The sequence below is a fragment of the Canis aureus genome, chromosome X (genome assembly GCF_053574225.1).
Source record: "Canis aureus isolate CA01 chromosome X, VMU_Caureus_v.1.0, whole genome shotgun sequence".
Lineage (NCBI taxonomy): Eukaryota > Metazoa > Chordata > Mammalia > Carnivora > Canidae > Canis > Canis aureus.
In genome coordinates this window covers 53,296,316-53,311,182 of record NC_135649.1, presented here as the reverse complement: position 1 = coordinate 53,311,182, position 14,867 = coordinate 53,296,316, and the positions used below count along the sequence as shown (strand labels likewise).

Below are 14,867 nucleotides of genomic sequence, written 5' to 3'. Positions count from 1 at the left end.
GTAGATACTGTTATTACCTCATATAGTTGAGGAAACTGAGGTTCATAGAAATTAAAGAATTTGCCCAAGATCACACAAATAGGAAGTGTAGCAGCAAGATTGGAGTCCAAGTATTCTGATTATAAAATCTTTGCACTTATAAATGGCATTGTTAAATAATAATAACTAACAGCAGTTACTAACATGTAGCACTTACTGTGTACCAGGAACTGTTGTAGGAGTTTTACATATATGAACACATTTAATTCTCATAAAACCCTTTTAGGAAAGGGCTACTATCTCATTTTAAGATGAGGAAACTGAGGCACAGAGAAGTTAAATAACTTTCTCAAGTTCACGAAACAATAAGAGGTAGAATGTAGGCAGTCTGTGGCCAGATTTAATTGTTAATTATTTTGATTATAACTATTAATTATAATAGTTAACCATTATCAATTATTCTGCAGTAATTTTTTAATGATTAATTTTCTTAAATGATATGTATATCATTAAGTTTCTAATTTATACCTTTAAAGTGTATAAAAATTTTTAAGAATTCATTATAGTTTATCTTTTCTACCCAGGAAATAAAGATAACATCATTTTAAAAGAAGAAAAAGAGATTAACAACAAAGGTTAAAAAGAGTAGCATCAACATAATTAAGCCAACAGACTTCATAATTATGATCAAACCAATTGTTCCTGACTAAAGATACTCAATTAAGAAAAGCACTAGAGTACAGCATGGCAATGGGTATTTGTAGGAAGTTCTCACTTAAAAGGTGATGGAGTCAGTAGAATAGTACTAAAAGTTACTCCCTTTTTTGCATGGACAAGTAGTGATATAAGAGTATGGAAGAAGTAGGGGACAGATTGTGCATTCTCCTTGCTATGCTGAGGGCTTTATGCTGAAAGCTATGGGAAGCCCATCAGTGTTTATAAATGGGAAAGTGATGTGCTCACATAGATTTCTTAGTGACATCATTTTGACAGAAGCATAGAGGATAGGAAAGAGAAGGGCCTGTAACAATAGAAGTTATAAAATTATTATCGTATTCCTGAAAAGAGATGATGGTGGTTAGAATTAACACAGTGGTAGGGAAGTTAGAGAAGTTACGATAAGAGGTATATATGAGTTCTAAATGACGTGGATATATAGAAACAAATTTATTTAAAGGAATCGGCTCCTATGATTATAGAAGCTGGCAAACCCAAAACCTGAAGAGTAGGGTATCAGGATGGGCCCAGGGAAGAGCTGGTGTTGTAGTTCAAGTATGAATGAACTTGGCTTGTAGAATTCCTTCTTACTCAGGGGAGGTCAGTCTTTTGATATATTCATGCCTTCAACTGATTGGATGAGGCCCACCCTCATTATGGAGAACAATCTGCTTTACTCAAAATCCACTGGTTTACGTATTAATCTCATCCAAAAACACCCTCACAAAAACATCCAGAATAACTTTTGAATAAGTATCTAGGCACTGTGGCCCAACCAAGTTGACACATAAAATTAACCATTTCCAGAGGAGTATTAAATGGTAGAACTGAACGACCCTGATGATTGTTTTGCTGTGGGAATTGAGGAAAGGAGGCATTATGAGAGGTGATACCCTTCACAAAGACAAACAATTAAGGAATACAGCAGATTTCATCAGGAAGGTTATAATGATTAGTGTTATTTTGAACGTTTCATTTTCAGACCTTTTGGAAAGTTGGGAAATGTCTAAGTAGCCATTGTATATCATATGCATTTGAAACTCAGGAAGGAGATTTGGACTAGACAAACAGACTTGAGAATCGTAGGTTTTTGATGATTAAATTTAGGGTATATTAGTTTGCTAAGGCTTCTGTAAAAAAGTACCAAAAACTTGGTAGCTTAGAACAATATAAATTTATTGTTTCACAGTTCTAGAGAACAGAATTCTGAAATCAATGTGTAGGAAGGGCCACGATCTTCCTGAAGATGCTAGGGAGAGATTTGTTCTATCCTCTATCCTAGCTTCTGATAGTTCCTTGGTTTGTAGCAACATAACTTCAATCTTCACATGCCATTCTCCCTGTGTACATGTCTGTCTCTTCACATGATGTTCTTTTTATTAGGACACCACTCATATTGGATTAGGAGTCCAACCTACTACAGTATGACCTCACCCTAATTAATTAGATAATTCAACCCATAACATATGAGTTCAAATGAGATCACTAAGGTAAAGTATATACATCAGAGGTTCCGAAAGTATGTGGTCTCAGAGCCCACTTATATTTTTAAAAAATTATTGTGGATCCCAATGCAATTGTGTTCATTGCAGAATCTGACAATTTTGCTTATTTGCATAATATATACTGATGTTTACTATCCTAGAATTAAAGCAGACATAATAAATAAAATTATAGAAATCATTTTAATTTTTTATTTACTAGTTCAATTAAAATAACAAAGCAAACCTATTACATGCTAAATAACATCTTTTTATAAAAAGTAGCTTTACATTCTAACCTCCTGGCCCCAAAAATAAATTAATAAGAAGAGAAAATTTAGTGATTGTAAATCTCTTCCAAATCTGGCTTAATAAAAGACAGCTTGATTCTCATACCTGCTTTTACATTCAATTAAGTGCAATAGCATTTGTTATGTAGCTTCTGGAGAACACTATAAACTCATGAAGGAATGCGAGAGAAAAAGGCAAAAAAGTATCACTATTCTTATGGGTATAGCATTTACCTTGCATATCTGAAGTGATCTCAGAGGCCCCTACAAGTTCCTAGACCACACTTTGAAAATCTCTGGGGTGAATAATGAAAAGAGCAAACAATCAAGACAGAGTCTATTGAGTTTTGTGGCAAGAACATAATCTTGCCCCCCAATGCATTGCACCCTTCCCTTTCCCAAAGGACTTAATATTTCACTATTTCCCTAAAAATATACCTGAAATAGAAAAAAAGAAGGGAAGAAAGGACCTATTTTGATTGTCTCTAGTATATATTTTCATTTCCCAAGATTTGGTCAATTATCTTTTCAAATATCATTAAAGCCACAGTATGAAGAAAAAAAAAAGCCATAGTATGAAGATCCAAATGAGTTTTTATGCAAATACTTAGCTGAGTGATGTGAATATGAAAGACACTTTAAAATAGGATTTATCTTATGTGCATTGTTACCGTATCTCTATTTAGAGATCAAAGAGTAAACTTTACCATTAGATTCTTGATTTTTGGCCCATATGTTGCAAATACTTTGTTATCATTATTATTACTATTACTGTAGTATTATTTTACACTTAAAAATATATGTGTATCAGTACTTATAAATATGTTTCAGAAAGAGATTCTTCCATTGGAATTGTGTAGCCTTAAGAAGATGTGAGGAAGAATAACACAGTTGGGTAGTTGAGGGTCAAGATGGAACTCAGTGTCAGTTTCTCAGAGAGTGTCTTATAAAAGATGCTATTGTTAACTGAGTGGAAATCAATTGCAGACACTTTGAGGGCCTTGGAGAAGCATGACCAGGCTACATAAAATATGAATCCATGGGTGACATGAGAATGAGGTGCAATCAGAAAGTGACTTAGAGAACTTAATATGTGTCTAATTAGAATAGTGTTATCCACTGTCCAGTAAAGGAATTATATTCATCCTTTCCACTGAGAAGTGATGTCAAACATTTGACTGCCATTGTAGAATATGTATTATATAGACCATAAAGGTATTTCGTGCATGTGTGATTGGAGATACATACCATTACAACCAGAGGACCCTACCTATAACAATAGTAGTTAAGTAAAGAGTCCCTTGGGTAAAGAAAGTCAGTTGAAAATTTCTAGCAACTTTAAAAATACATACACTCTTTCTGTATAGTTTCTATTTCATACCAACTTAGCAAAATTGCAAACCCCTCCCTTTTAGAAAATATCTTGTGATCCCATATAGCTAATAAGTAACAATAGTAAGATATATTTATCTGACATGCAAAATTATATGTATTCATCCCAAAAAATATTTTAGAAATTAATTATTCAGGAGAATAAAAGGATAAAGCAAACATGAAAGATTATTTATGTTATCCAAATGTATTCATCTGAACTCAGAATTAAGTGAACATATCACAGAAAACAAGCAGCCAGAGAATTACATCTTTCATGTCAAATCCATTAAAAAATACCATGTTTTAAGCCTCCATTTTGAGAGAAGTGGAGATCAGAAGGCAAAAGCCATGATAAGAATCAGTACTTTTTTAATTGTAAAGGAGAAAAAAGGCATGGTTATATGTTAAAGAGAGTCATTTTGTAAACATAAAATTAAAATGAAAAAGTTCTTGAAGTCTGAGAATTTAAAAGAGCTAGAAGATCAGTTCTAGATCTGCCACCTTCTAGATTTATGACCTTGTTCTTTTCCTTCATCTCTTCATGCCTCAATCACCTCATCTATAAATGTAAGATAATGACACTTACCTCCTCTCATTAAAATTAAATGAGGTAATTAAGCACGGGGCCTAGAACGTACTTGTCATTGCTGCTGCTGAGAGTCATTTTGTGTTCATTGCAGAATCTGACAAAAATTCAAGATACAGTCCCCATCCTTAAGACTTTTGTCAGAGAATTTTACAATTTTGTTGGAGAAATGTGTAACAGAGGAAAATATGTTTTTCCCACTCCCCATCTGAGGTTATTTGGCTGGGACCCTGTAAATTAGACTGACTAAAAATAGATTAACCAAAGAAAAATAGATTTATTAAAGTAGGGTACAATTAATGTGGCATATATGTGAGAGCACTCAGTGATATGGTACTCAAAGGACTGGTTAAAACTTGGGCTTATAGGGATCCCTGGGTGGCTCAGTGGTTTGGCGCCTGCCTTTGGCCCAGGGCACGATCCTGGAGTCCCGGGATCGAGTCCCACGTCAGGCTCCCGGCATGGAGCCTGCTTCTCCCTCCTCCTGTGTCTCTGCCTCTTTCTCTCTCTCTATCACAAATAGAAATAAATAAATAAATCTAAAAAAAAAAATCTTGGGCTTATATAGCATCTTAAAAGAATAATCAAGTTTTAGAAATTTATAGGTAAAGCAAAGAAAAAGTACTAAATTTCTAGGTCAGCAAATTATAAGAAGGTAAATATATGGAGCAACTAATGGAAGATAAGGGCCAGTTAATAAAGTTGGGCATTCTGCTATTTCTGGACTGATAGGGGTCTATTTAGAATTGTCTCTGATGAATCGCTTATGTTCTTCTTGGTAAAGACAGGAAGATGGACATTTTACAAAGTTATGTCCTGCTTTTAGGAAAGTAGGGGGAAGACAGCTTTTCTTCTTATCTGCTTTTTCTTAGTTGCCTTCAGCTCAAAGTAATCCTTATGCCAAAGTGATATATTTTGGAGTGACACATTCTGCTACCCTTCAGATAAAATAAAGCTGAACCAGCAAATGATGTACTAATATATAAAAGAGATTATTTGGAAATATCTAAAAGGGGAATTCAGTGAAGTCTAGTAAAATGACATAAGGTTTTGCAGAAAAGACTAAGTATAGTCTCAATGTCTCGGTTGAACTTGATGCTAAAGGATGGGTAATACCTGGCTAAACAGAGGCAAAACTATTCAAATAAATGGAAATAACATCAGCAGTAATGCATGTCAGCATACAAGGGAGCAGGCCTCATGTATGATATGTTCAATGGCCCACAGGAAAGTACATCAAAATTATTAAGACGATATATCCTATCTTCAAGGCCCAGGTCCACAACTGACTAGCCATATAATCTCTGACAAAGTATTTCATCTCTGTGCCTTAATTTCCTAATTTATAAAAATGGAATAATAGTATCTTCCTTGTTATTATGAGGGCTAAATGAGGGAACCCACAGAGACTAGTGTTACTTCTACTCTATTAGTCTATCAATTATATGTTGATACCTTTGGTCTCTGATAATTAGTTCAATGTTTACTAAATATTTTCTGACATTCCCATTGTCCTTGTTGTCATTGGCAGAGAAGGATTTGAATTGGAAAACTGTTAGAGATGCAACTGGGTGGCTCAGTGGATGAGCTCTGCCTTTGGCTTAGGATGTGATCCCTGGGGTCCTGGGATTGAGTCCTGCATTGGACTCCCCGCAGTGAGCCTGCTTCTCCCTCTGCCTAGATCTCTACCTTGCTCTGTGTCTCTCATGAATAAAAAAATAAATAAATCTTTAAAAGAAAAAAAAAAAAAACTGTTGGAAAGATGGGAAGACTGTTGGAAAGACTGTGAAAAACTTTTCAAGTCAGGCAGGGAAGTTGTGGTATGATGGGGTAGGAGAGCCAAGGTGATTATAAGAATTTGTTCAGGGACGGATGCCTGGGTGGCTCAGTGGTTGAATGCCTGCCTTTGATTCAGGGTGTGATCCCACAGTCCAGGGATCAAGTCCCACATCGAGCTCCCTGCATGGAGCCTGCTTCTCCCTCTGCCCATGTCTCTGCCTCTCTCTGTGTGTCTCTCATGAATAAATAAATAAAAATCTTTAAAAAAAAAAAAAAAGAATTTGTTCAGGGAATACTGAGGTGTAGTAAGCCAGAAGCACAAGAAAGAAGAGGTGAGTACAAGATGGATGCAACTAGAAAGGAATAGTGAAAGATGGGGGGAAAAAAGTTACCTCCAATCTGTTTCTATTTTCAAAGACAGAATTTAAACTTGTGGCAGTTTAAAAAGGTGGTAAAAGGGAGGAAAAGTTCCATAAAAGAGATGGAGAAAAAAGGCAGTGGGAGTTACAATGGATTGAATTTTTAAAAAATTTTTTTAAGATCAGCACAGTTTTACCAATATATAATTATGTATTGATTTTTTGATGTATTAGGTGATTTTATTCATCCAACCAACATTTACTGCATCATTTCCCAAATAATTATAAAAAGCATGCACAGTAATACACCATTTACTTAAATGTAAAATTTAGAAAGCTAATTTAAATGCAGCAAAAATATGCTAAATCAATAAATGTACTCTAAAATGTGTAATAGTATGTAAATCATGCAAAGTTCTTGATATAATCTATGATCTACAACTTTTGATTATATTAGTATAGATGATAAATAACTTAGGCACCACTAAAATAAATTAAATAATTCTGTAGGTAAAGCAAGAAAGCCTACCCAATATCTGTAATATTTGTGAATAAATCTCCTTTTCATGTTTATGGAAGTCAGCAAATTAATTGCAAGGATGTAAAGGAAGTGATAAAACGGAATGCGTTTTAAAAGGGTGTTTTGAAATTGGAAACCCCAAGTATGTTTCTTATGTAAATATTATTTAATCAGGAACTATTTTGTGCCTTTTTATGTAAGATTATATGGAAATTAGAATTGCCTGTTTACTTCTAGTATGATGATAAAGAATGAACTACTTTAGTCAGATTTGATGATAAATCATTCTTCTGAGAGTGAATTAGAAAAACTTAGCCAATAGACCTAAACATTTAAATTCCATTACTAGTGGTGGGTAGCAATTTTGTTTATCTGTGTTCCAAGTTTTAAAACAATTACATCTTATAAGTAAATGAATTCATTGCGCATTACATTTTGATCTGAAAAGGTAAAAACTGTTTCCTAATGTCATACCCCAGACATTAAATTACAGTACATAAAATTATAGATTAAGATACCCGTAAATGGGACACCTGGGTGGCTCAGTGGTTGAGCAGCTGCCTTCAGCTCAGGGCATGATCCCTGGGTCTGGGATCAAGTCCCGCATCAGGCTCCCTGCGGGGAGCCTGCTTCTCCCTCTGCCTATGCCTCTGCCTCTCTCTCTCTGTGTCTCTCATGAATAAATAAAATCTTAAAGAAAGTTTTAAAAAAGATACCCATAAATAACAGAATTGAAGCCAGTAGTATTAAAACACTCACAATAATATAAATTACCGGGCAGCCCAGGTGGCTCAGTGGTTTAGCACCGCCTTCAGCCCAGGGCCTGATCCTGGAGACCTGGGATCGAGTCCCGCGTTGGGCTCCCTGCATGGAGCCTGCTTCTCCCTCTGCATGTGTCTCTGCCTCGCTCTCTCTCTCTCTCTTTCTCGTCTCTCATGAATAAATAAATAAAATCTTTAAAAATATATATATAAATTACTAAGAAAATATAGGTACCATCATTCTGGCATATTCTACAAATGCTAATGAACAGCTCATAAATGACAATGCAGGGCTAAAGAAGTGAGTATACCTGGTGGACTTAGAAAAGAATGGAGGAAAAAGGGTATCTGACTGATATTCTGTTCATTTAAATCGTCTTGTTCTCTACTTTAGCAAATATTTCAAGAAATTTATGTTTTTTCAAAATCAGAACTCATTCTTTTTGTCCTCTAAGTTTGTTTTCTCAGTGGAAATTTGTAGGACTTTTTCACAAATAAAAATATTTAGTAAAGCTTTGCCTAGGTCTTTAGAGCTTTTAGCAAACCAGTTACTTAGTATACATTTGGAACTTGGTTATTCTAATGAAATATCTTTAGGTCCAATTTAGGCAACATTATGCCCTATTGCTGCCATTCATTCAATAAATGTTTCTTGAACTTGTAAGTTTAGGTACTGGGTTAAGTCATCAAGGTGCAAGAGGAGCTCCCACAGTAGCAGCCATCCAGTGATAAATTACACCCTGCTGTGTGAGTCTGCTGACCCCCAAAGACATGTTATCTGAGACAGATCTTCCATTGAGTTAGCCTGCAAATGAAATGAGTCTAACCGTTTTTCCTTTGGAGCCACACAAACCTGAGTTCAGATTCAGTATTACTCTGCCCTCTATACAGTGTAACTTTGGCAATTCACCTAACCTCTCTGGTCCTCAGCTTTCTTGTCAATAAAAATGAGAAAAATAATAGCATCTATCTCCTAGAATTTTCATAAGAACTAAATGAGAGAATACATGTCAATATTTTAGCACTTGCCTGGCACATGGTTAGCACTTAATAAGTATTGTTTTCCCATTCATAATAATAGTTATTTTAGTGAGCATATTAAAGAAAACTATCAATGGCAGTAATCACTACAATAAAATTTTGGCTGTCTAGAATGCCTATGGGAAGAGGCCTTTTGATTAATCTGATTTTGTAATTATATTGAAAGCCATTTGTATGTCAGTTTTTATCAATTGTAATCTTTCTAAACTCTATCAGTCCACAATTCTCCTCTTATCTACTCAACTACCTCACTTCTCCCACTGTTTTTGGCTTTACATTTTACACAGGCGAAAATTTGTAGAATATAGTGCTTATACATAATTTTGTCCATATAGCTTTCATACAGTATGTAAATTCCTGATAGACCTTCAGGACTTTGTTGTTGTCTCTGGGCCATTATTCAGAGCAGCAGTGAGTATGCACACAGGTGTCAGAGAGTGGGTTTAGTACTAAACCCAAAATACACTTTAGATAAATCAAACTTCTAGTTTTTCCCTGTAGCCTATTTTAGCCACTTATCACTAGTAATTTTTTTTTCTGAGCTCATACTGAAATAATTACATTTCTGACATCAGTCCACTGAAAATAAGTGTTAAACACTCATTCTTTCTGCCTTATCAGTAAAACAAATCACATCTACTAAAAATATTCTTTTAAATAGGAGATAAAAATAAATATGTGAAAAAAGATAGGTAATATACTTTAGATCTCATTAAAAGTTCTTACATTCTAAATGCAGAAACTCAGATTTGCAAAAACCATAAGAGTTGTATTCAGTATGTTGAACATTTAACAAGATGTCATCAGTTCTTATCTAGAAGATGAGCAATGTTGGCAGTTACAAATTTGGCTTTCTTTACAGTATGTGCTTATTGCCATGCATGCAAGTGGGTGAAAACAATCAAATTAACTACATAAGAAATGACCACAACACATTGTAGGTGGCCTAATCATTTATTAGAAATACACTTTGGTTCCATATTTTAATATTCTATTTCTTAATAAAGCGTGGAGTAAATAAGACCTGTTACCAACATTGCAGTTAATTTGGCTCTATTCTCATTCAGAGGAATTAGGCTTATGTCAGTAATTGCACCTAACAGATTCATAGAACCAACAAACTGCACTGAACCCAACTGAGTCTCTAACAATTTTTTAAAAAATTTTATTTGTTCTACCCACATTGAATCCCTGATGCCCCAGGCTGCTTCAAACTCAGGAAAGAATCTATTGTCACACTACACGTACAAAAGGATTATTATGGTCATTTCAGTCATTTTTAATTTAATGCTACAGGTATTTATTGAGTGCCCTCAGAGTGCTGAGCAAGAGTGATGCACCCTAATCATAGTATTGTTTTCTGATAACTCATCTCTATTAACCCACTATGGGGTCACTGTCAGCCTTTTTCCTCCGTGTGTGTGTGCCTCTCCTGTAAGAAATAATGTCCCTTACTGCATATTTAGGTATGTGTGTATATGTATCCATGCACACAGGACCATGTGTAACATATAACATATATTTCATTTTTTACATATTTTTATATATGAAAACTTCCATCATATTTTCTTTATGTCTGGTAAGTGCTCTGTCCTCAATCACTCCCTCCACACATGAACAATAAGTATATACCTTGACTAATTCGTGGGAAAAATGGGGGGAAAAAAACACATCTTAGTTTAAGAAAATAGTTATGCCTTTCTTATAATAATATTAGAAAAATATCAAAACCTAAACTTAGAATACCTGATTGTCATCTAAATCATCTGTTTCATAGTAGATCATAAAATGATGGTATGATTCCTTTGAGAGGCAAAAGATGATTATCCTTTTAAATGTGCAGTTGCTATGGATAACATAAAACTTTTGTTTGAATCAGCATTAGAATCTACTTTAAATGTACATTATGTATTAAAAAAATACTTCTCTTTATCAGAGGAAATATTTTGTAACTCCTGAATTTGATTTAGCCTTTTCTATTTGCCAAGCCCTGGACAGGGTGGTCTAGGAATTACTTGGAGTATTGCTAAACAGGATGAATGGATATAGGTCTAGGGAGCTGGAGGCACAGCCCTGCTGATAGAAGGACAGGGTCCCAGGGGTCCTTCTTACACATGTATGGTTCTGTCATAGAAGAATCATATTCTCAGAGTCTGCTGAGTTAGGCTATGCTGTAATATAGTTATAATACAGTGTCTTATTTGGGTTTTTAGTTTCTCAGCTTTATAAAATAACCCTCACCACAATTTTTAGGCTAATAATTTTATGCAGTTGAGTGTTCAAAGTAGAAGAACTTTTTAAAATTCCCTGTTTATCTCATTATTATCTACACATTCCTGATTTGAGTTGTTACCTCCTCTGATTTTCTGGAACAGTATTTCTATGAAAGGAAAACGTGTTCCCTGTAGTCCTCTTTTGTAGAAAACCCTTTGCACTTGCTTTCTTTTGCCAAGTGAACCTTTTTTGAAAAAGCATCAGTAGAGACAGCTTACCTAGCCTTTGCTAGACAGGAGTAGCTATAGGTGCATTTAAACAATCCAACTTGAAAAGAGGATTTCTCTCTTTTTATTAAAAAACAATTGAAAATGAAAGATATGTGTCTCAGGACAGAGTGCTTAACTGACCTTGCTCTACTGAACTTCAGTATGGTATATGAAACTACCTCCCTGTGTCCTCCCCAGTATTTTTTTTCCTCCCTCCCCCACCAATGTTTAAAAAAAATGCTTTGCTTGTTAGAAGCACCTGGTTCTGAGTTCAAACTCTATCTGGCATAATTGGAATCCATTATGTTGTTAGCTCTTGTTATACTGTTTGCATCTCTTATTCTTCACTCAGTGCAGTTTTGTTCTAAGGGCCATTTGATCATATTTTTAGAGGAGATGGAGATCAACCTATAGAGATGGACTATGGCTACATTAAGCTTTAAGTGTAACTATGTTCCATCTCCCACAATACATAAGGCCTTTTTTTTTTTTTTTTTTAATAATCTAGCGTAAGCTCCTGTGGCTCAAGCAAGTTGAAAACCCTGACAAGTAATTGACAGCCCCCCGCCCCCAAGTACTTCTCTCCTCACTGGGAGATAGGGGGATATTGGTGAAGGGTTGGCAGTGCAGTTCCTAGCCTATCCTCTTTCATACCCTCTCTCATTTTAAACTGCAGGGGAACAAAGTAAACATCTTTATAAGGAAACCTCTGGGTTCTTACTTTTGAAACCATACATAATTTTTTTAAATTTCTTTTTATTGGAGTTCAATTTGCCAACATATAGCATAACACCCAGCGCTCATCCCGTCAAGTGCCCCCCCTCAGTGCCCGTCCCCCAGTCACCCCATCCCCCCCACTCACCTCCCCTTCTACTACCCCTTGTTCATTTCCCAGAGTTAGGAGTCTCTCATGTTCTGTCACCCTCTCTGATATTTCCCACTCATTTTCTCTCCTTTATTCCTTTTCACTATGTTTTATATTCCCCAAATGAATGAGACCATATAATGTTTGTCCTTCTCTGATTGACTTATTTCACTCAGCATAATACCCTCCAGTTCCATCCACGTCGAAGCAAATGAAACCATACATAATTGTAACCTTGGGAGAACATATTGTTTGTCCAGGACTTGAGTAGTTAACACTTCTTTTGAAGAATGTGGTCCTTTATTATTTTTTTAAAGATTTTATTTATTCAAGAGAGACAGAGAGAGGCAAAGGGAGAAGCAGGTTCCATGCAGGAAGCCCTATACGGGACTCAATTCCAGGACCCGCTCTGGGCCGAAAGGCAGGCGCTCAACCTCTGAGCCACCCAGGCATCCCAAATGTGGTCCTTTAAAGACAAAGTAACTAGGGACTAACTAGAGCTTACATATCAAAGTAAAACCACAAATTTGTGTTCTTGAGGTGTCATCACATTTACTGAGACAGTAGTATGTCTTAAAGAAAAACTATTATTTAAATGGAAAATGGGGCCATTTGCCATGTTTTGTTTTTGTTTTTGTTTTTGTTTTTGTTTTGTTTGCTTGCTTGTTTTAGAGGCAGAGGATAAGGAGCTTGTCTCACAAGAATGGTAGGCAAGGGAAACCTTCATGTGGAAGTCAGCATCTTTAAATCTCCGGTACTCAAGAAATACCAAGTTTCAGTTCACAAAATAGAAGTCCTTTGTTATAAGCGTCTCTCTCCTTTCTCTCTCTGCCTGTAGGCAGTTTCTGAAACCAGTTTTTAATTCCCATGTAATGCTTTTATATGACATTTATCCACAAACCTATTTTGATTTTTTAAATTAATGATGACTTTTTACCATTCTGCTGTACCTCTCTCCCCTTCTTTGGAATTGTACTATCTCACTCTTACTGACACATTGCTTTCCTGGTGGGTGACCTCAGATTTGCAAGCAATTTGACATGTAAATAAGGTGGTGAGAACTACCTCAGCAATTCAGTTTCTATTTGAAAGGAATTAATCAGTGTTTTTATGTTTTCTTATATTTTCCTCTACATTGTGTTTTCACAATTATTTTAGGCAAAATGGGAGGGCCTCTTTTCTCTTTCACTCCACTTCAAAAAAAAAAAATTGGTTGATTCAAAGTCTTCATGGAAATTTAAAACTCCATGTTTTATAATAGGCTTCTCCTACAGTATGTGTTTTTGTACAACAGAATGTGCCATTCAGCAATAGCTAGTAACTATTATTTTTCAAGGAGCATATCAGGAATATAGATGCTTTGATCAGCATGTTTTTATTTTCACTGATATTAAAGTAATGTTTATCTAGGAGGAGTTATAAGAAATAGTGCATAAAACTTTGACCTTAATTCTTAACTTTGTAGACATTATATATTCATAGGCGTTTTGTGTGCTTTGACAGGTGTGGAAATATAAAACTCTACCTCAATGTGCTAACAAGTAAATATGGATATGGTTTTACCGGATGGACTCATTAGCAAATATACCTTTTAAATATAGCTCCCACTCCTACTGCCCCCCAACCCCATTCGTATTGCTAATTGGCAGGCTAATGTACTGCCATCAGGCAGCTTGAGTTTCTTCATCTGAAAGAACATTGCAGCTCTTTTTTGATACCCAGTGGCACTTTGGCAGGTGCCTCAGGAACCATACTGTGGTGGGCAGTTTCAGATTCTTGGACTCATATTCTTTGCATTCTCTGAGGGAAGTGGTTCTCAAAGTGTAATCTCTGGATCAGCAGCTTCAGCATAATCCAGTATTTGTTAGAAATGCAAATTTTCTGGCCTCACCCCAGACCTACTGAATAAGAAATTGGGTGGGGATAGCAATCCATGTTATGACAAACTGTGGGGGTGATACACACTAACATCTGAGAACCCCAGAGTCCAATAACTATACTCATCTTTTTTACAGATGTGACATCTGAGACATAAACAGCACTTGATCAAGGTCATAAAGCTAGTTTAATGTAAATGGGAGAGCCTGGAGTAGAGCCTGCCTCAGCCCACTGATCTTTGTACTATACTATTCCATATTGCTAGAGCTTAAAGTTGTTTTTAATTATTTAGATTTAGTTATGACAGATTATTATACATGAAAAAATGAGAGGCTTATCTTCCAAGCTTTGCATTCCTATAATTTTTAAAACTACTGTTAGTGAGAGGATCAATCAGAATCAAGTAGTTTTCAGTGACAAGGTGGGAAGATATACTTGGCATTGGAAATTTACAGGGAACTCAGCAGAGTCTTTGTGTTGTCTAATATGGCTTTGATGGATGGATATCATGTTTTTCAAACTACAACATACCAAAATGAACTCAAACAACTGACTTGTGAAGAATGATCATTTGTGTTTTGTATGTGTGGTTTGTAAAATGAACTGCCAAATAATTTCTTAAGTAATAATGTCCCTGTTATATTAAAATAGAGTTCCTTAGTTGTGGGGATGAAATACATAATGGATTGTATAGCTTCTTAAAAACACATCTATTGAAGGGACACCTGGGTGGCTCAACAGTGGAACATCTGCC

General features: G+C 35.5%; 1 protein-coding gene and 1 long non-coding RNA gene across 9 annotated transcripts in view; one reads left to right on the top strand and one right to left on the bottom strand.

The window, feature by feature from the left end:
- The window catches only part of DIAPH2 (diaphanous related formin 2), a 1,055,757-nt gene that overhangs the window by 843,906 nt on the left and 196,984 nt on the right, over positions 1-14,867 (top strand). The gene's annotated exons all lie outside the window — the stretch shown is intronic.
- Positions 1-14,867, bottom strand: part of LOC144308034 (uncharacterized) — a 115,933-nt gene that overhangs the window by 68,971 nt on the left and 32,095 nt on the right. The window lies entirely within an intron of this gene.